We start from the raw sequence: 22,346 nt of genomic DNA, 5'->3' as shown, positions 1-22,346 counted from the left end.
GCGCCTGTCAGGTTCGCGAGTTCCTTGATTTCTGCACCAGGACCTTGTCCTTGGTTTATAAGACAATGTTTCCTCAGAACGAGGCACCCGACACTCTTCTTGGTTTGATGGAAATTTTTTGGGATGCTCCTTGTATCCATAACTTTGCGCGAGCTCAATTGTCTGCGGGAGCAAGGTTCGCCATGATTATGATACAGATCTGCTATCGAAAATTAGACCTGACGACGATTGTCTCCAAGTGCATGGCCAAGCAGTCGAAACGAAAAAGGAACATCGACAAGATCAATGATATTGTAACTCCTGTAGCTGAAGAAATGATGGACGAACTTCTTCGGATGGATTCTGAATTCTTTAACAAAGGGAGCTATGCTGATCATACGACAACTGCTGCAAGTAACAAAGGGCTATCCATAGATAGTATATTAGGCAGGAATTGATATTTCTTCTTGTAGCTTGTTGAACCTTCTCAGGAATTACATCTTGTATGTTGTAAACATATTCTATATTGTAAAGCCAACAAATTTGTTTATTTTTCTTCATCAAGCCCCCGAGTGACTCGGTGGTGGATTTCTTTATTGTGTATGCGAGGTTTTAAACCAAAGCCACTAAACTATATTGAATATACTGTATTTGCGGGTACGAGCCCCCGAGTGTTTTTTGCTGATTGCTATTTTGTCTCTTCGTTTATTTCGCGAGGTGTTGTCCACCAAACGAAATATTTGTCAGTGATATATGTTGTAACTCTTGGACATAAACCTCCGATCCTGTCGAAAAAGGATATATATCTCGATTATCTTTATTATATTGCAGCACCGCGAGCCCGCCTCATTAAAAACCTTTCCCGGCCCCACTCGGTGCCCCGAAAAAGGAAAAGAGTGCGTCTGAAAACTCGCGGGCGTTTCAGTACATTGTATTTTTACAAGGAGGACTATATTTCGATTCTATAGGCGTAGAAACGCCATAGCTGCGCCACGTTCCAGGGGTTTTTCTCGGGATCCCCCGTCTTCTTGTCCTTTATCCTGTATGCTCCTCCTTCGATTACTTCTGTGACGATGTAAGGGCCAAGCCATGGCGACTCGAGTTTTTCAGTACTATTTTGATTGAGTCGCAGAACTAAGTCTCCGACCTGGAAGGATCTTGGTCGCAAACGTCGACTATGGTAATTTTTCATGTCCTGCTGGTACTTAGTGACCCGCGACAGTACTTCGTCTCTGGCTTTGTCCAATGCATCGACATCGTCTTCCAATGCTTTCCTAGAAGCTTCTTCATCATACTCAGTGACTCTTGGAGAATCATGCTCTATCTCTATTGGCGCATCGCCTCAGCTCCATGGACTAGAAAAAACGGAGTTTCCTGTGTCGCCGTGTTTGGTGTTGTTCGGATACTCCACAACACACTTGGCAGCTCCTCTGGCCAAGTATGTCGAGCTTTTTCCAGTGGTCCTAGCAAGCGCTTCTTGATACCATTGGCTTTCTCGACTTGGCCGTTTGTTTGCGGATGCGCAACTGACGCAAAGTGCAATTTGATGCCCACCTCTGCACAGTACGCCTTGAATTCCTTGAATGTGAAGTTACTTCCATTGTCCGTGACGATGCTATGAGGTACTCCAAATCGAAAAACAATGCTTTTCACGAACTTTATTGCTGATGTTGCGTCTGGTGAATTTATCGGCTTTGCTTCTATCTACTTGGTGAATTTGTCGACAGCAACGAGCATATACTCGCATCCTCCTGGCGAGGCCTTGTGTAACTTTCCTACCATATCGAGGCCCCCATTGAGCAAAAGGCCAAGATAATGGTATTGGCATCAGTTCTGCTGCCGGAGAATGAGGCTTTGCGGCAAATCTCTGGCACACGTCACAAGTTCGTACTATTTCCTTCGCATCCTCGATTGTTGTTAACCAGTAAAATCCTGCTCAAAAAACCTTGGCCGCGATAGCTCGGCTACTTGCGTGATGACCGCATACTCCTTCATGTACTTCCTTCAGAATTACCCTTCCTTCTTCGGGTGTAACGCATCTTTGTAACACACCCGAAATACTTCGTTTGTATAACTCTCCTTTGATCACAGCGAAAGCTTTGGAACGCCTAATAACTCGCCTTGCTTCAACTGGATCGTCGGGTATTGTTTTCCTTAGGATGTATGATATGTAAACCTGTATCCATGGGATTTGCACCATCAGTACTAGATCCTGTTCTTCTTCTTCTTCCAGTGTTTCTTGTACAGCCCCCGAGGATTTTTCATCCTTCTCCTTCTTTTTTGATTTCTTCGGCTTTGTGGATCTCTCTGTTATCTCCTCCCAGAACACGCCTGGAGGAATCGCGATACACTGCGACCCGATGTTTGCAAGAACATCGGCTTCATCATTGCTTAGCCTGCTGATGTGGTTCACCTCGCATCCATCAAACAGTTTCTCCAGCTCGTTATACATTTCCTTGTATGCCACCATACTATCATTGACTGCATCACACTGGTTCATGACTTGTTGGGCCACCAATTGTGAGTCGCCAAAGATTTTCAATTGAGTTGCACCGCAAGCCTTCGCCATCTTCATCCCATGTATAAGAGCTTCGTATTCTGCCTCGTTGTTAGACGCGTTTGGGAACGTCATCCGTAAGACATACTTCAATTTGTCGCCTTCAGGTGATATTAGTATCACGTATGCTCCAGCTCCTTCTAACCTTTTGGATCCATCGAAGTTCATAATCCAGGTTCTCGATAAATCTGGAGGTCCTGTATTTTGCAGCTCCATCCACTCTGCGATGAAATCTGGCAAAATTTGCGACTTTATTGCTTTTCTTTTTTCAGACGTGATGTCCCGAGGAGAAAGTTCTATTCCCCAAAGGGAGACACGACCTGTGGCTTCTGGATTGTTTAGTATATTGGATAGAGGCGCCTCATTGACCACTATTATCGGATGCGCCAAAAAATAGTGCCGCAATTTTCTTGCGGTTGTAAACACTCCGTATGCTAGCTTCTGGTACTGCGGGTACCGCTGTTTTGAAGGCGATAAAACTTTGCTAATGAAGTATACCGGTCTCTGCACTCCATGGAGTTTTCCTTCTTCTTTTCTTTTGACAACTAGCGCCGTGCTGACCACCTGGGGTGTAGCCGCAATGTATAACAGGAGGGGTTCCTTCTCTTTTGACGCCACCAAGATTGGTGGTGTCGAAATTGTGCGTTTAAGATACTCGAAGGCTCTATCCGCCTCTTCATTCCACTGGAACTTTTCCCCTTGTTTGATTAAGGTGTAAAACGGTAGCGCCTTTTCTCCCAGCCTGGCGACGAATCTGCTTAAAGCTGCGACTCGCCCAGTTAATTGTTGTATTTCTTTCAACTTTGTTGGCTTCCTCATTGTTACGATAGCTTGGATTTTTCAGGATTAGCTTCAATCCCCCTTGCTGAGACCAGGAACCCAAGAAGTTCTCCCGCAGGGACGCCGAAAGAACACTTCGTCAGATTCAGCTTGAGACAAAATTTGTCAAGGTTGTCGAAGGTTTCCTTCAAGTCCTCGATTAACGTTGCCCCCTTCTTTGATGTTATGACGATATCATCGATGTATACTTGTACGTTTTTCCCGATCTGTGTTGCTAAGCACTTCTACATCATCCGCTGATATGTTGCTCCCGCGTTTTTCAGACCAAAAGGCATTGTTCTATAGCAGAATACGCCGTAAGGTGTGATGAACGCCGTTTTGACCTCATCTTCTTCTTTTAATCTGATCTGGTTATAACCAGAGTATGCATCCAAGAAGGAAAGACGTTCACATCCTGCCGTGGAGTCGATAATTTGATCGATCCTTGGGAGGGGAAAGTGATCCTTTGGACAATGTTTATTGAGACACGTAAAGTCGACACACATGCGAAGGACTTTAGTGTTTTTCTTCGGGACCAGCACTGGATTTGCTACCCATGTGGCCTCTGTATGTAGATCCTTGATGAAACCAGCTTCTCTTAGCCGATCGATTTCTGACAGCATTGCTTTGCGGTTAGGTTCCGAAAAATGCCGCAAAGGTTGTTTGATTGGTCTCGCTATTGGATCCAAGTTTAGGTGGTGCTCGGCAAGTTCCCTGGGTACTCCTGGCATGTCAGCTGGACACCATGCGAAGATTTTCCAGTGCTCACGGAGGAACTCGACGAGCGCACTTTCCTATGCGAGGTCCATGTTTGTCACGATGGACGTCATTTTCTTCGGATCTGTCGGGTGGATCTGCACCTCCTTGGAATCTTTCGTCGTGTTAAAGGTTGGTTCCTTGTTAAATCTCCCTACATCTGGCAGCACATCATAATCAGTCATGAGCCTTGACGCTGCGTACTCTGCTTGCATCCCGAAAGTTTCTGATAGTCGATGAAAATCTTTGTCACATTTATCGGCTAGCGCGAAGCTTCCTTTGACTGTGATTGGTCCCTTGGGCCCAGGCAACCTCCATAGCAGATACGTGTAATGTGGTACCGCCATAAACCTCGCATATGCTGGTCGCCCCAACAAGGCGTGATATTGCGACGGGAAATCCACAACTTCGAACTCCAACCTTTCTATCCTGTAATTTTCTCGGGTCCCAAACTGAACGTCGAGATTAATCCTTCCCAACGGATAACTCAGCTTCTCTGGTGTGATTCCATGGAAACGCGTGTCAGTTGGTTTTAGATTTGCTAGGGATATGTTCATCTTCCTCAATGTATCTGCATACATAAGGTTTAGACTGCTGCCTCCGTCTATGAAGACTCGAGATACGTCGAATCCTGCGATCACCGCTGGTAAGATAAGTGCTGACTGTCCTGGTCGAGGAACTTGCTGCGGGTGATCCGCAATTGTGAAGCCAATGTCTTGTCCTGACCAATTTAAGTATTCTACCGTTGGTGGAGGCATCTTCTCTGCCATGAACACTTGCCGCGAGATCACCTTCTGAGCCCTTTTAGATGGCCTAGCTTTCTGAATCATCGAAACTGCGCCGTTGGAGTTGGGATCCACATATGGAGGTGGGTGTGGTGCTGCCGCTATTCTGAGCTGGTGTCGATTTTCGTCTATAACCGCGGGAGGAGGTGGTAGGTGGATCTCACTCCTAGGCCCTTGAGGGTTTCGATTTGCTGCTTGAGCGTTGGCTATCCCTGCTACTCGCAGCATTGCTTGAAAATTACGGCAGTCCTTCTGCAGATGTCCTGACTGCCTTCTTCCATTGTTGTCGACATAAAAATGCATCTAGCATGGCCCGTTCATCATATCTTCGGGAGTTACGAAAGGTCTCTGAAACCTTGACCCGCTATTTTGCATGTTATTTCGAGAATAATCTCTATTGTCGCCTTGCTGCTCATTACTTCTTTGATATTCATCTCTATTGTTTCCTCCGTTGTTTCCCCGAAAACCAGCCGATATTTGGCCAGGAGCATCGTAATTCGAGAATTGCCGAGGAAATCGCCTTCTATTTTGAAAGTTTCGACTACGGTCCTCCTCTGGTGACCTGTGTCGCTTATTATGAACGGCATCCTCTCCGTCTACCCATCTGTTTGCTATCTCCATTAGTGCTGACACTGTCCTTGGGTTAGTTCTCCCCAAGTCTTCGACGAAATCTCCTCGCCGAATTCCTGCCACAAACGCATCTATTACTCTCTCGTCAGATATGTTCTCTGCCGAGTTTTTGATGATGTTCCACCTTTGGATGTACTTTCTCATCGATTCATCATGTTTTTGTCGACACGATCTCAGCTCTTCAAGTGATGCTGGTTTTTTGCAGGTTGATCGGAAGTTCTTGACGAACACATCCTCAAAACTTTCCCAGCTGTCGATGGATCCCGGAGGAAGTTTCTTTATCCATGATCTTGCGGCTCCACTCAGGTGTATTTGAATACTCTGCATTGTTGTTGCCCTGGTGCCACCTATCAATTTCACCGTATCTAGATAATCGACAAGCCAATCCTCAGGATCTTGTAGGCCATCGAATTTCTTGAAACTATCAGGTAACTTGAATCCTGACGGGACTCGAGTTTTTCGAACTCGTCTCGTAAAGCACGGGAGTCCACACATATCTTCCTCAGCAACTTCTGGTGAATGCCGATGTTCCCTTCTTTCTTGTCGCGCTCTATCCACTCTGGCATGAGTCGTTGTGTCTCTGACTCCACTTGCTCTCGGTGGATCTTGCACTGCTGCGGTAGGTCTCGGACTATTTTGCCTTGCAGTTCCTTCAGGAGGTGTAGCTGCGAACGCTGCTCCCATGGCTCCACATCCTGCCATGGCCATGTTATACAACGCTTCTCTTGGATCTCCGGGAGGTGGCCTGGACGCTAGGATGAAAGCTTGTGTCGCCATGTACCCTGCTTCCGGTGTATTTGGAATAATATTCCCCCTCGTGTCGATTGACATAAAGGACATGTCGAGGTTTTGGATTAAATTCTCTCTTTCTGCTTCAGGTATGTTTTGCAGCCGAGATCTTGCTCTCCTACGAGCTTCTCTATGACTATCTCCCGAAGTTCCTGAATGTCGACTTAACTCTGCTCTTCGCCTGCTTGATGCGGAAGCTGCCTCCCTTCTTCTGTTCAGAGCAGCTGTCTCTTTTTCCAATTCTCTTCCCGCTCTGGCGAGCCTATACTGGTATGCTTGCAGTTCTTCCACCGTAGCGGTTGTCTCCATTGGTTCAGAACCATCCATAGCTCTCGCTGCTCTATCCCATGCTGCTTGTGGAAGTTGAACTCTAACACGTGGTGTAGGCCCGACATATTTAGTGCCCAAACCTCGCCTTAGGTCAGAGGGATCGACATATGGATTTCCCAATTCGTCGAAAGCCTCTGATGTCTCCTCCTGATCGCGACTTGTTTCTCCAATGGCATAAACCTCATGATATGTTGAATTTTGAACTTTGCTGGGTTTGGTGACACCATCATATAGATTGGTGAAGACCTTGCCCACAGTAGTGGATCTATCGATGAAGTTGAAGTTGTCGACGCTATTCGAGTCATCGCTTATATCGGAGTCCGCGGATGACTCGAATGATATGTCGCTGAAGATTTTGGCGAGCTTTTCACTTGCCCTGGTGCTGATGAAGCGTGGCGACGAAATTTCTCCGTCGCTTGACTCTGTTGACGATGCTGAGTTCGAAATATCGGGATCGACCGCCGATGATCCCGACGAGATTGGAATTTCGAGATGATATGATCCTTCCTTCTCGACGCGGAAATGGAACTTTCCCAACGTCATCTCGATGGGCTCCTCCAGATACGCATATGCATCCAAACAGGAGGGCGGGTGAGGTACAAAATCGACGAGACCAGTTTCGATCTGTTTACCTCTGTCCATGATGTTGCTTGCTACCGATGAAGTCGACGATCTTGAACGTGCCATCGAGATCAGCTCCTTGTCGCCTCTAGATCCCACAGACGGCGCCAATTGGCAAGGTATTAACTTGTCAATGCCTACGGATTGTAGACTAGGGTTTAGTTGGATGTAGAGGGCAAGTAGATCTCGAAGGTTTCAGCCGAAAAGTACTCGACGAATATAAAACTAGGGTTGTGTTGACAGTAAATTTGATCCTTTCTTTGTCCCTCGACTCCCGCTTATATAGGAGGTGGAGCCGAGGGTTTCGTAATACACAAGTTTACAGAGTCCGGGAGGGTTTCTGACCCATCCCGCAAGATTACAAGTATCATTTCCTAATACAACTCTAGCTTTCCTTAATAGCATCTTGGGCTTCCGAATCTTCTTATTCTTCGGGTCGTGGGCCTTTAGTAAACCCCGCGTACCATCTTCGGCAGGCCCATTGGGGATGCCTATGTCAAATGATGCTTGTGATATTCTAAATCCACCTACTGAAAGTATTCCTTTCAAGATACCTATGAAAATTGTTAAACTTGCTATGAACAATTGCTATTTTAGAGATGGGACTGTCCATCCTAGTGATCATTTACTCTTTATACATGAATTATGCGAGTTGTTCGAGAGTGCAGGTATTTCAAAGGACCAAGTTAAGAGGAAGCTATTCTCTATATCTCTGAAGGGCAGAGCTGCGAAATGGTATAAGATGCTGAAGAATGGTTGATCTATTGGTTGGGAGGAAATTGTACCTCTCTTTTATTCTAAATTTTATCCTCCTCATGAAGTGCATGTTGATAGGAATTACATTTATAACTTTTATCCTCGTGATGGAGAGAGTATTTCCCAAGCATGGGGGAGATTGAAGTCACTAATGCTCAAATGTCCCATTCATGAGCTCCCCCGTAATGTTATTATTAATAATTTTTATGCAAGGCTTTCAGTACACCACAAGGACTATCTAGATGCCTGTTTGGAAGGATCTTTCACAAGCAAGGAGGTTGAAGTTAAGTGGAATCTTCTCGAAGAAATTCAAAGGAATACTGGAAATTGGGATAATGACAAAGGTAAAGAATCAGGTATAAACTACGAGTATGATTGCATTAAGTCTTTCGCTCAAACTGCTGATTTTCAAGAGCTTAGTGCTAAATATGGTCTTGATCCTCAAATTATGGTCGATTGCTATAGAGCCTTTGCTTCTCATATTAATGTTCCTAAAGAAAATTGGTACATGTATCATGAACCTTTTAAAGACATCAGCATGAAGGATGAAACTGTTATTTATGATTGCAATGAACATGCTCAAACTTCTGAAAATGCTATTTCCTATAAGCATGTTAATTTTTGTGGAGTTCATAGACCTTGTGAAAAGAATAAAATTGAAGAAGAATATTGTATCCATCACAGGAATGAAAAAACTAGAAAGTGGTCTAGGGCTCTAGATGATCTTGGTGAAAAAGTTTGTGCCCTCTATCCTTTTATTTGTGAACTTTGCCATAGAGTGGGTTATTTTAATTGTCAATGCTCCTCCAATGATAATTTGAACCTCATGAGTGCTGCAAATTTGTATTGTGATGATGAAATCATTCCTAATCAGCATGATGAACTTACATTATTTTTGGGGGTGTGAAGAGTTATTGAGAAAAACTTCTTTGGTGGATATGAGTGCTCTTGATATTAATAGTGTCATGCATGGGTGTCTTTCTTATTGCATTGATAATTGCCACACAAATACTTACATACAAAATATTATAGAAGATGACACTCTGCCAAAATATGACAGGACTAATATGTGTTTTGCTCTTATTAATGAAAGAGAGGTATCCTCCCAAGTTTCTTCTATTGTTTCTAATAATAAACCAGGTTATGTGGAGAAGCTTCCTTTCAAGCCTCTCCCTCCAAAAGGGGAAACGAAGAAGAAGGGAACGAAGAAGAAGAAGAAGAGGGGGAATAAAAAGAAAGAGGTAACGGCATATCCCCGCGTGTATGAGACAACGATAGGTAACCGTAAGTATGTTGCTCCTAATGATTATTATGATAATGAATCTGAGTACAATGATCTTCCTATGCCCTTTACCTATATTAGTGATCATGATTTGGAAGAGCACACTACTTTTGACACTGAAAATCTCTTTGGTACCGATTATGAAAGTAATGATGTTAGCACTACCCATGTTCCCTCAAACGATGATATTGAAAGCTCTAAGCTTGGGGATGTTGTGCTTGAAGATCCTATATTTGAGACCTTTACTTTTAGTGAAAATGATGATATTATATCTTCGGGCTTAGATAATCGTTATAGAGATGGCTATGACACAGGTTATAATTATCCTTATGAAACTTGTCATAGTTATGATGGGATTGCCAAAAACCATTCCCTTAGTATGCAACTTGTTTACCATGTTCAAATTCTTGATTATGATCCTGCTCCAATTACTATTAATGAGAAGAATTTTTCTTATGCCAAAAATAATGATACTTTCATGCATATGAACCATGATAAGAATGTTTTAAGTGATGGTTATATTGTGGATTTCATCAATGATGCTACTGAAAGTTATTATGAGAGAGGGAAACATGGTTATATGCATCTTAATAATATTAAGTTTCCCCCCTTTATGTTGAGAATCTTGAAGTTGAGCTTGTCTTGTTTTCCTATGCTTATTGCATTATGCTTACATGACTTGTTTATTTACAAGATTCCTTTTCATAGGAAGTGGGTTAGACTTAAAAGTGTTTCTTATTTGCTTTTGATGCTCTCTTTTGCTTCAACTCTTATTTCTTGCGAGAGCATCATTAAAATTACTGAGCCCATCTTAATGACTATAAAGAAAGCACTTCTTGGGAGATACCCCATGTTTTATTTTGCTACTGTTTTGTTGTGTCTTAGAAGTTGTTACTACTGTAGCAACCTCTCCTTATCATGTTTATTTCGTTTTTGTGCCAAGTAAAGTCTTTGATAGAAAGTTGATACTAGATTTGGATTTCTGCGCAGGAACAGATTTTTAGCTGTCCCGGTTTTGAGTTGTTCTCTCTGTAGGAACTCGTAAAATCCTGAACAAATTCATCCGTAATCCTCAGATATGTACGCAACTTTCATTCAACTGGGGCTTTTCCATCTGAGCATGTTAAGTGCCTCGAAAAAATTCGTCTTTACGGACTGTTCTGTTTTGACAGATTCTGCCTTTTATTTCGCATTGCCTCTTTTACTGTGTTTGAGTGGGTTTCTTTGCTCCATTAAATTTCAGTAACCTTGGGTAATGTCGAGAAGTGTTGGGAATGATTGTGTCATTGCTGAACATGTGAATTTTTGATTATGCACTAACCCTCTAATGAGATTGCTTTGAGTTTGGTGTGAAGGAAGTTTTCAAGGATCAAGAGAGGAGGATGATATAATATGATCATGAAGAGTGAAAAGTCTAAGCTTGGGGATGCCCCCGTGGTTCATCCCTGCATATTTCAAGAAGACTCAAGCGTCTAAACTTGGGGATGTCCAATACATCCCCTTCTTCATCAACAACTTATCAGGTCACCTCTAGTGAAACTATATTTTAATTCTGTCACATCTTATGTGCTTTACTTGGAGCGTCTGTGTGCTTTTATTTACAGTTTGTTATTTTCATTCTCTGAATAAATCGGATCCTAGCTTGCTTGTGTGGGAGAGAGACACGCTCCGCTTTTTTCATTTGAACACTTGTGTTCTTCGTTTTACTTTAATATTCATGGCGAAAGCTGAAAGCCTCAGCATTGATTGTTATTTGGTTGGAAACAGAAAATGCTTCATGTGGTAGTTGGTATATTGTATTGAATAATTTGATACTCGGCAATTGTTTTGAGCTCTCAAGTAGATCATGTTTAAGCTCTTGCATCATGTAGTTTAAACCTATTACTGGAGAACTACTGTAGAGCTTGTTGAAATTTGGTTTGCATGATTGGTCTCTCTAAGGTCTAGATATTTTCTAGTAAAAGTGTTTGAGCAACAAGGAAGACAGTCTAGAGTCTTATAATGCTTGCAATATGTTCTTATGTAAGTTTTGCTGTACCGGTTTATACTTGTCTTTGCTTCAAACAACCTTGCTAGCCAAAGCCTTGTACTGAGAGGGAATGCTTCTCGTGCATCCAAAACCTTGAGCCAAAACCTATGCCATTTGTGTCCGCCATAACTACCTACTATGTGGTATTTTTCTGCCATTCCAAGTAAATACTTCATGTGCTACCTTTAAACAATTCAAAACTTTATTACTCCTTATTTGTGTCAATGTTTTATAGCTCATGAGGAAGTATGTGGTGTTTTATATTTCAATCTTGTTGGGCAGACTTTCACCAATGGACTAGTGGCACATCCGCTTATCCAATAATTTTGCAAAAAGAGCTGGCAACGGGGTTCCCAGCCCCAATTAATTAACCTTCATTAATAATTCTCTTCACATGTTTTGCCCTGATTTATCAGTAAGCAACTTAATTTGCAAATAGACACTCCTCCATGGTATGTGAAATGTTGGAAGGCACCCGAGGATTCGGTTAGCCATGGCTTGTGAAAGAAAAAGGTTGGGAGGAGTGTCATCCATAAATAAAACTAAAGTACATGTGTAAGCAAAAGAGAAGAGGGATGATCTACCTTGCTGGTAGAGATAACGTCCTTCATGGGAGCCGCTCTTTAAACGTCTGTTTGACAAAGGGGTTAGAGTGCCCACTACCATTCGTTGACAACAACAAACACCTCTCAAAACTTACTTTTATGCTCTCTATATGATTTCAAAACTTGAAAAGCTCTAGCACATGATTTAATCCCTGCTTCCCTCTGCGAAGGGCCTTTCTTTTACTTTATGCTGATTCAGTTTACCTACTTCTTTCTATCTTAGAAGCAAACACTTGTGTCAACTGTGTGCATTGATTCTTACATGCTTACTTATTGCACTCATCATATTACTTTGTGTTGAAAATTATACATGAGATATGCATGTTGAAAGTTGAAAGCAATTGCTGAAACTTAAATCTTCCTTTGTGTTGCTTCAAAACCTTCTATTAAGAATCTATTGCTTTATGAGTTAACTCCTATGCAAGGCTTTTTGATGCTTGTCTTGAAAGTACTATTCATGAAAAGTTTTGCTATATGATTCAGTTGTTTAGTCATTATCTTTTTGTTAGCAAACTATAGACCATTGCTTTGAGTCACTTCATTCACCTCATATGCTTTACAATAGTATTGATCAAGATTATGTTGGTAGCATGTCACTTCAGAAATTATTCTTTTTATTGTTTACCTACTCGAGGGCGAGTAGGAACTAAGCTTGGGGATGCTTGATACGTCTCCAACGTATCTATAATTTCTTATGTTCCATGCTAGTTTTATGACAATACCTACATGTTTTACTCACACTTTATATCATTTTTATGCATTTTCCGGGACTAACCTATTAACAAGATGCCGAAGCGCCAGTTCCTGTTTTCTGCTGTTTTTGGTTTCAGAAATTCTACACAGGAAATATTCTCGGAATTGGACCCCACGAAGACAGAAGTCAATATTTTGCCGAGGCGGACCCAGAGAGCCAGAGAAGGGCCAGAGGGGAGCCAAGGGGCCCCCACACCATAGGGGGGCGCGGCCCACCCCTCTGCCGCGCCACCAGGTGGGGAGGGCACCCTGGGGCCCCTCTGAGGCCGCCTTTCCGCCTATATATTCTCCCAGATGCGAAAACACAAAGGAGTCAAGTCATATTCCACGAAGAGTTCCGTAGCCGCCGCCGTCGCGAAGACAAGTTTCGGGGGACAGAATCTATGTTTCGGCACGCCGCCGGGACGGGGAATTGCCCCCGGAGTCATCTCCATCGACACCACCGCCATCTTCATCGCTGTTGCTGTCTCCCATGATGAGGAGGGAGTAGTTCTCCCCCGAGGCTGAGGGCTCTACCGGTAGCTATGTGGTTCATCTCTCTCTCCCATCGTGTGATCTTTATGTGATCATGAGCTTTGTAATCTAGTTGAATATGTAGATGTTACTCTTGTCTATTATGCACTCTAGAGGTTACTTTAATATGAACTCCGGAGTCACTCTCCACGGTGTGATGGTGACAGTGTGCGCATCGTGTGTGATTCCTTTATGACGTTGTGGAGCTTGTTTACTCCGGATTGAGATGTGCTTTTGCACCCCTACACAATGAATGGTGTTTGTTATCCAACAAGAGAGTGTTTGAGAGTAGCATTTATTTATTCAATTATGTGATCATTGTTGAGAGTGTCCACTAGTGAAAGTATGATCCCTAGGCCTTGTTTCTAAGCATTGAAACACCGTTTCCAACAAGTTCTGCTACATGTTCGCTTGCTGCCATTTTTATTTCAGATTGCAATTACTACTTATAATCATCCATATTACTTGTATTTCACTATCTCTTCGCCGAACTAGTGCACCTATACATCTGACAAGTGTATTAGGTGTGTTGGGGACACAAGAGACTTCTTTTATCTTAATTGCAGGGTTGCTTGAGAGGGATATCTCTGACCTCTACCTCCCTGAGTTCGATAAACGTTGGGTGATTCACTTAAGGGAAACTTGCTGCTGTTCTACAAACCTCTGCTCTTGGAGGCCCAACACTGTCTACAGGAATAGAAGCGTGCGTAGACATCATCGGTGCCCCAGTCCTATTAAATGTGGACTGGGGGAGGGGGATGTCCCTATCCGGTACCCACTCTCCACTCCGGCCACACGCACGCGCGGGCTAGAGCTTCCGCGCCGCCATGGCCCCGAAGCGCGAGTTCCTCTCGTCGGCGAACGACCACGAGGCCGGCAGCAGCTGGCCAGTCGCGCCGGCAGCGTTCGCCATGGGGCCGCCGGCTCCTCCCAAACACGACCGGATCTACGTCACCGTAGCGGTGGTGCAGATGTTCTGGGACGTCGGCATCCCAATGCCGTGGGGGGACGTGCACCTCCCCCACGGCTGGCACCTGAGCCCAGATCGGGTTCCGGTGCCACCCATCCTGGTCTCCGGCCGCGCCCGCGTCGCGGAGATCCGGAGGCGCCGCGCGCAGCTGCCGGCGGACCTCCAGGAGGACCCCGCGTACGGCGATGCAAGTCCCAACTGGGACTTGTGGTTCGAGGTGGAGCACGATGCGTGCCCGGCACACGTGCTTCACGTTCGCGACGGCGTGGCCTCGCGCGCAGCCGCACACACCTGCAAGGCGGGCTGGCCGCCGCCCCGGCGGTCTCTACATCGACGAGCCCAGTGATACGTCTCCAACGTATCTATAATTTCTTATGTTCCATGCTAGTTTTATGACAATAACTACATGTTTTATTCATACTTTATATCGTTTTGATGCATTTTCCGGAACTAACCTATTAACAAGATGCCAAAGTGCCAGGTCCTGTTTTCTGCTGTTTTTGGTTCCAGAAAGGCTGTTCGGGCAATATTCTCGGAATTCGACGAAACAAAAGCCAAACATCTTATTTCACCGAGACCGACCAGAACACCGAAGGGGAGACGGAGAGGAGGCTCAGGGCCTCCACACCATAGGCTGGCGCGGCCTAGGAGGGGGGGCGCGCCGCCCTATGGGGTGGGCCCCCCAGGCACCCCCTTGCGCCGCCTCTTCGCCTATATAATCTCTCGTGACGTGAAAACCCTACAACAATTGACGAAACTCCAGAAAGACTCCAGGGACGCCGCCATCGCGAAACTCCATTTCGGGGGACAGAAGTCTCTGTTCCAGCACGCCGCCGAGACGGGGAACCCGGAATCCATCTCCATCGACACCACCGCCATCTTCATCGTCGTTGTTGTCTCCCATGATGAGGAGGGAGTAGTTCTCCCCCGAGGCTGAGGGCTCTACCGGTAGCTATGTGGTTCATCTCTCTCTCCCATGGTGTGATCTTTATGAATATGTAGATGTTACTCTTGTCTATTATGCACTCTAGAGGTTACTTTAATATGAACTCCGGATGTTGTGGAGCTTGTTTACTCCGGCTTGAGGTGTGCTCTTGTAGCCCTACACAATGAATGGTGTTTGTTATCCAACAAGAGAGTGTTTGAGAGTAGTATTTATTTGTTCATCTATGTGATCATAGGCTTTGCAATCTAGATGTCATATGCTATTCAAGTGTTTTATTATGTGAACTTTGGAGTTACTGTGACCTCGGTGTAATGGTGACAGTGTGTGCGCCGTGTGTAACTCCCTTATGAATTGTGGTGTGTTAGTACCTCCTATGAATGCTCACGGTGACAGTGTGGGGTGTTTATTAGTACTTGGGAATACACCTTTGAGGTGTGCTTTTGCACATTTTCCCAATGAATTTGAGTTCTTTATTCAACAGGAGAGTAGTATGATGAAGTGCTTATATTTATATTCAATTATGATTGCAATGTTGAGAGTGGCCACTAGTGAAAGTAGGATCCCTAGACCTTGTTTCCAAATACTGCAAACATCGCTTATTTACTGTTTTACTGCATCTTTACTTCCTGCAATATTTACTTCAGATCGCAATTTTTTCGTTTACCACCATCTATACCACCTGCGTTTTAATATCTCTTCGCCGAACTAGTGCACCTATACATCTGACAAGTGTATTAGATGTGTTGGGGACACAAGAGACTTCTTGTATCTTAATTGCAGGGTTGCTTGAGAGGGATATCCTTGACCTCTACCTCCCTGAGTTCGATAAACCTTGGGTGATCCACTTAAGGGAAACTTGCTGCTGTTCTACAAATCTCTGCTCTTGGAGGCCCAACACTGTCTACAGGAATAGAAGCGTGCGTAGACATCAAGCTATTTTCTGGCGCCGTTGCCGGGGAGGTAAGGTAAAAGGTATTCACATCCTCCGACTACTAAGCTATTTCCTAGCATTGTTGCCGGTGTGTGAGTGCTCGAAGGTATTTCCTTTAGATTCTGCAATTTTATCTTTTTGTCTATTGTTTTATTTTCACTAGTTAGGCTTAATGGAAAACAACAAAAAAATTAGAGATCTTTATGAACTTTATCTTGAATTAGGACATGATGTGTTTGAAGAGAAAATTAAAAAACCCATGGAACTTTATATGCATGCTAATGGCAATGTTATTAGTATGAATGCTTTGAACACCATTGTTGCTAATGCTATGGAAAATTCTAAGCTTGGGGAAGCTGGTTTTGAGGAGCATGATATTTTTAGTCCCCCAAGCATGGAGGAGAAAATTTACTTTGATGATACTTTACCTCCTATTTATGATGATTACAATGATGACTATCATATTTTCAGTCCACCTACTATTGAGAAGAAAATTAATTATGATTACAATATGCCTCCTATATATGATGATTATGGTGATGAGAATAATAATGATAGCTATCTTATTGAATTTGCTCCCACTACAATTAATAGTAATGACTATGCTTATGTGGAGAGTAATAATTTTATGCATGTAGCTCATGATAAGAATGCTTTATGTGATAGTTATATTGTTGAGTTTGTTCATGATGCTACTGAAAGTTATTATGAGAGAGGGAAACATGGTTATATGCATCTTAATAATATTAAGTTTCCCCTCTTTATGTTGAGAATCTTGAAGTTGCGCTTGTGTTGCCTTTCTATGTTTGTCGCATTATGCTTACATGACTTGTTTATTTACAAGATTCCTTTTCATAGGAAGTGGGTTAGGCTTAAATGTGTTTTGAATTTGCTTCTTGATGCTCTCTTTTACTTCAAATCTTATTTCTTGCGCGAGCATCATTAAAATTACTGAGCCCATCTTAATGGCTATAAAGAAAGCACTTCTTGGGAGATAACCCATGTTTTTATTTTACTACTGTTTTGTTGTGTCTTGGAAGTTGTTACTACTGTAGCAACCTCTCCTTATCTTTGTTTTATTGCATTGTTGTGCCAAGTAAAGTCTCTAATAGAAGGTTGATACTAGATTTGGATTTCTGCGCAGAAACAGATTTCTACCTGTCACGAATTTGAGTAGATCTCTCTGTAGGAAACTCGTAAAATGCTTCAAATTTTCATGCATGATCCTCAGATATGTACGCAACTTTCATTAGTTATGAGCTTTTTCATCTGAGCCTGTTAAGTGCCTCTGAAAAATTCGTCTTTACGGACTGTTCTGTTTTGACAGATTCTGCCTTTTATTTCGCATTGCCTCTTTTGCTATGTTGAATTGATTTCTTTGTTCCATTAACTTTTAGTAGCTTTGGGCAATGTCCAGAAGTGTTAAGAATGATTATGTCACCTCTGAATATGTGAATTTTTTATTATGCACTAACCCTCTAATGAGTTTGTTTTGAGTTTGGTGTGGCGGAAGTTTTCAAGGGTCAAGAGAGAAGGGTGATATAATGTGATCAAGAAGAGTGAAGAGTCTAAGCTTGGGGATGCCCCCGTGGTTCATCCCTGCATATTTCAAGAAGACTCAAGCATCTAAGCTTGGGGATGCCCAAGGCATCCCCTTCTTCATCAACAACTTATCAGGTCATCTCTAGTGAAACATTTTTATTCCGTCACATCTTATGTACTTTACTTGGAGCATCTCTGTGCTTTTATTTTCATTTTGTTATCTTAGTTCTCTGAATAAATTGGATCATACCTTGTGTGGGAGAGAGACACGCTCCGCTTTTTCATATGAACACTAGTGTTCTTCGCTTTTACTTTTAATGTTCATGGAGGAGTTGAAAACGGCTTTGTTAATTGCTATTTGGTTGGAAACAGAAAATGCTTCATGTGGTAAATGGTATATATCTTGAATAATTTGATACTTTGCAATTGTTTTGAGCTCAAATAGATCATGTTTAAGCTCTTTCATCATGTACTTTGCACCTATTAATGAAGAACTACCGTAGAGCTTGTTGAAATTTGGTTTGCATGATTGGTCTCTCTAAGGTCTAGATATTTTCTGGTGAAGTATTTGAACAACAAGGAAGACAGTGTAGAGTCTTATAATGCTTGCAATATGTTCTTATGTAAGTTTTGCTGTACCGGTTCATACTTGTGTTTGCTTGAAACAACCTTGCTAGCCAAAGCCTTGTACTGAGAGGGAATGCTTCTCGTGCATCCAAAAACCTTGAGCCAAAACTCATGCCATTTGTGTCCACCATAACTACCTACTATGTGGTATTTCTCTGCCATTCCAAAGTAAATTGCTTGAGTGCTACCTTTAAAATTTTATTCCTTGTCTTTGCAATACATAGCTCATGGGAAAATAGCTTAAAAACTATTGTGGTATTGAATATGTTGCTTATGTATATTATTTCTTATAAGTTGCTTGTTGAGCGGTAACCAAGTTTCTGGGGACGCCATCAACTTTTTTACTTTGTTGAATATCATGTGAGTTGCTATGCATGTTCGTCTTGTCTGAAGTAAGGGCGATTGATCATGATCAAATGGTTTGAGTATGCATATTGTTAGAGAAGAACATTGGACCGCTAACTAAAGCCATGAATCATGGTGGAAGTTTCAGTTTGGACATTAATCCTCAATCTCTTATGAGAATATTATCTGTTGTTGAATGCTTATGCATTAAAGAGGAGTCCATTATCTGTTTTCTATGTTGTGCCGGTACGGATGTCCTTAGTTGAGATCTATCAAAAACGAGAAATCAAATGCGATCTATCTCCTTGGACCTTTGTACAGGCAGCATAGAGGTACCCCTTTGTGACACTTGGTTGAAACATATGTTATGCAATGATAATCCATGTAAATCCAAGCTAATTAGGACAAGGTGCGAGCACTATTGGTATTCTATGCATGAGGCTTGCAACTTATAGGATGTCTTATGCATAACACATATGAATTATTACTACCGTTGACAAAATTGTTTCTATGTTTTCAAAATAAAAAGCTCTAGCACAAAAATAGTAATCCATGCTTCCCTCTACGAAGGGGCCATTCTTTTACTTTATATTGAGTCAGTTTACCTACTTCTTTCTATCTTAGAAGCAAACACTTGTGTCAACTGTGTGCATTGATTCCTACATACTTGCTTATTTGCATTCATCATATTACTTTGTGTTGACAATTATCCATGAGATATACATGTTGAAGTTGAAAGCAACTGCTGAAACTTATATCTTCCTTTGTGTTGCTTCAAAACTTTCTACTAAGAATTTATTGCTTTATGAGTTAACTCCTATGCAAGTCTTATTGATGCTTGTCTTGAAAGTACTATTCATGAAAAGTCTTTGCTATATGATTCAGTTGTTTAGTCATTGTCTTTACTATTGCTTCGAATCACTTTATTCATCTCATATGCTTTACAATAGTATTGATCAAGATCATGTTGGTAGCATGTCACTTCAGAAATTATCCTTGTTATCGTTTACCTACTCGAGGGCGAGTAGGAACTAAGCTTGGGGATGCTTGATACGTCTCCAACGTATCTATAATTTCTTATGTTCCATGCTAGTTTTATGATAATACCTACATGTTTTATTCATACTTTATATCGTTTTGATGCATTTTCCGGAACTAACCTATTAACAAGATGCCGAAGTGCCAGTTCCTGTTTTCTGCTGTTTTTGGTTCCAGAAAGGCTGTTCGGGCAATATTCTCGGAATTCGAGGAAACAAAAGCCAAACATCTGATTTCACCGAGACGGACCAGAACACCGAAGGGGAGACGGAGAGGAGGCCCAGGGCCTCCACACCATAGGCTGGCGCGGCCTAGGAGGGGGGCGCGCCGCCCTATGGGGTGGGCCCCCCAGGCACCCCCTTGCGCCGCCTCTTCGCCTATATAATCTCTCATGACGTGAAAACCCTACAACAATTGACGAATCTCCAGAAAGACTCCAGGGACGCCGCCGCCATCGCGAAACTCCGTTTTGGGGGACAGAAGTCTCTGTTCCGGCACGCCGCCGGGACAGGGAATTGCCCCCGGAATCCATCTCCATCGACACCACCGCCATCTTCATCGCCGTTGCTGTCTCCCATGATGAGGAGGGAGTAGTTCTCCCCCGAGGCTGAGGGCTCTACCGGTAGCTATGTGGTTCATCTCTCTCTCCCATGGTGTGATCTTTATGAATATGTAGATGTTACTCTTGTCTATTATGCACTCTAGAAGTTACTTTAATATGAACTCCGGATGTTGTGGAGCTTGTGTACTCCGGCTTGAGGTGTGCTCTTGTAGCCCTACACAATGAATGGTGTTTGTTATCCAACAAGAGAGTGTTTGAGATTAGTATTTATTTGTTCATCTATGTGATCATAGGCTTTGCAATCTAGATGTCATATGCTATTCAAGTGTTTTATTATGTGAACTTTGGAGTTACTGTGACCTCGGTGTAATGGTGACAGTGTGTGCGCCGTGTGTAACTCCCTTATGAATTGTGGTGTGTTATTACCTCCTATGAATGCTCACGGTGACAGTGTGGGGTGTTTATTAGTACTTGGGAATACGCCTTTGAGGTGTGCTTTTGCACATTTGCCCAATGAATTTGAGTTATTTATTCAACAGGAGAGTAGTATGATGAAGTGCTTATATTGATATTCAATTATGATTGCAATGTTGAGAGTGGCCACTAGTGAAAGTAGGATCCCTAGGCCTTGTTTCCAAATACTGCAAACATCGCTTATTTACTGTTTTACTGCATCTTTACTTCCTGCAATATTTACTTCAGATCGCAATTACCGTTTACCACCATCTATACCACCTGCGTTTTAATATCTCTTCGCCGAACTAGTGCACCTATACATCTGCCAAGTGTATTAGGTGTGTTGGGGACACAAGAGACTTCTTGTATCTTAATTGCAGGGTTGCTTGAGAGGGATATCCTTGACCTCTACCTCCCTGAGTTCGATAAACCTTGGGTGATCCACTTAAGAGAAACTTGCTGCTGTTCTACAAACCTCTGCTCTTGGAGGCCCAACACTGTCTACAGGAATAGAAGCGTGCGTAGACATCACCCAGCCCCAGCACCAGCACCAGCCCCAGCCGCAGCCCTAGCCCCAGGAGGAGGAGGACGACCCGGAGCTGCAGGCGGCGCTCGCGGCGTCCCGCGAGCAGCACGACCTCGACGAGCTGGCCAAATGGCCGCACCTCGCCGAGACGCTGCGCGCCTCCGCGCTGGAGGAGAAGGCCAGGAAGGCCCAGGAGGACGCCCAGGCGGAGGCGTGGGCCTTCCTCGAGCTGGCGCGCCAGCAGGAGGAGGCCACGCGCCAGGCGGCGCTCCAGCAGGAGGAGGAGCGCCGGGCCGCGCTCCGGCTAGAGGCGGAGCTGCAGGCCGCAGCGGAGGAGCAGCTCCGGCAGGAGTCCGCGCGGAGGGCCCGGCTGCGCAGGCCGGCGAGCCTTCCGGATCCGCACTCCGCCTGGGAAAGGGCGCAGTGGTCGCCCTGGCCGGAGTCCCCGGCGCCCTCCGGCATTTCGAGCCGGAACAGCGCGTCGCCGTCGGGGGGCGTCGTCCTCATCGACGGCGACGACGACGAGTACTACTGGGAGTAGTACTGCCAGCGGCCACCGTGCTCGCAAACCCTGGCTAGGGTTTGCTTTTTTTTAGTTTAAATCCCATATAGGGCTTTCTTTTGTGTAAAAATTGCCCAAAATAGGGCTAAGTTTAATTAACCACTAGTTTAAATTTATTTTTTTTGTTGTTTTCCTTTTCCATTTTCATTTTGTTTTTTTATTACATATGTGGTGCGTCCGCGCGTTGGGCGCAGCGTGCGACCCAAACGGACACACGGACGTGGGCCGCTGTCCGGGTGTCCGCTCGACCACCCAAACGGCCCAAAACGGACGGCCCAGCGCGTCCGTTTGGATCGCCCGGTGGAGATGCCCAAACTGACCAAAATTTGTTGGCCCGATATGAACCAAGGTCTATCCAGCTTACCAAACGCACCCCAACAGACGCGGTACCGCATCTGGAACAGCCAAATTATCAGTTTTGGTTCCTTTACAGTGGCCTCCGTACATGAAAAAGGCCATCACTGTTCGCGGTTGCCAGTGGCACCAATAATCTCATAACGCAGCTTCTAGTCCTCCTTATCTAGGTCGATAAAAACCTATCGGCCTCTAGTGAGGTCCTCGTCCTCCGGCGGGTATTCAGAAGTGTTCTAGAAAAAAGGGTTCATGCGGGAACACCGACAACATCTCGACGTATTCG

Source organism: Lolium perenne, chromosome 2, assembly GCF_019359855.2.
Source record: "Lolium perenne isolate Kyuss_39 chromosome 2, Kyuss_2.0, whole genome shotgun sequence".
Taxonomy (NCBI): Eukaryota; Viridiplantae; Streptophyta; class Magnoliopsida; order Poales; family Poaceae; genus Lolium; species Lolium perenne.
Note: the sequence above shows the minus strand (reverse complement) of the source record.